Genomic DNA, 926 nt, shown 5'->3' with positions numbered 1-926 from the left:
GGCGCTGAGCGGCCGGAACGGCCTGCGGGGCCAAGGCACGTCGGCCCAGGCCCCAAGCACGGCTCGCACAGCGCCCCGGACACGGGTCACGCACACACGGACTGCCACCGAGCCCTCACACGCAGTGACGTGCCACGTCAGGTTGCATACACACACGCACGTATATTCTCTGTATCTCTCTCTGTCACACACACACACACACACCACGATCCCACCCCTGATCTCTTTCATTCACATAAACCCCAAACCAGGTACCATTCTCAGACACACCCCACCCCCTCCAGACCAGGTACAACTCTCTCTCACACACGCCAGGTATCATTCTCACCCCCCCGCCAACCGGGTATCATTCTCTCTCACCCCGCCCCCCCGGTATCATTCTCTCTCTCACACACACCCTCCCCCCACCGTATCATTCTCTCTCTTACACCCCGCCCCCAGCCAAGCACGCACACACACCCAAGCCAGATCTCAATGCATACACGTTGTGAGGCTTCAGGTGCACTAGCTGCAGTACAGTCTCACAGAGCCATGTGGGAACACCCATGCCCTGTTCTGGCATCATTTATTCCCCTGTGGGAATGGCAGCGAATCCCCTTCACTGGTGTAGCTGTACTAACTCCACCAAGGGATCTTACTGGATTAATTGGATGGATTGAAAACAAATCACATCCCTCATCAGTTAATTCATTATCTCAGTGCAAAAGCTATGTCTAGACAAGCTCTTAGAGAGGGAAAGCAAAATGCTGTTTCTTGCCTTGTTAGCTGTTTCAGTCCATCAGCTGTTGTTCCTTCTCTGTAAAGATGACCTTTCATTGCACCGTGTGGAGCCAGCAGATCGTAATCTGTTTCCCTTTTTAAGTCTCTCCTCAAGGCTTGCTTCTTCTGACTAGGTTTTCACAGTTAATCTCCATTCTGGCCTGATC

Source organism: Alligator sinensis, unplaced genomic scaffold, assembly GCF_000455745.1.
Source record: "Alligator sinensis unplaced genomic scaffold, ASM45574v1 scaffold506_1, whole genome shotgun sequence".
NCBI lineage: Eukaryota > Metazoa > Chordata > Crocodylia > Alligatoridae > Alligator > Alligator sinensis.
This window is presented reverse-complemented; position numbering follows the sequence as displayed.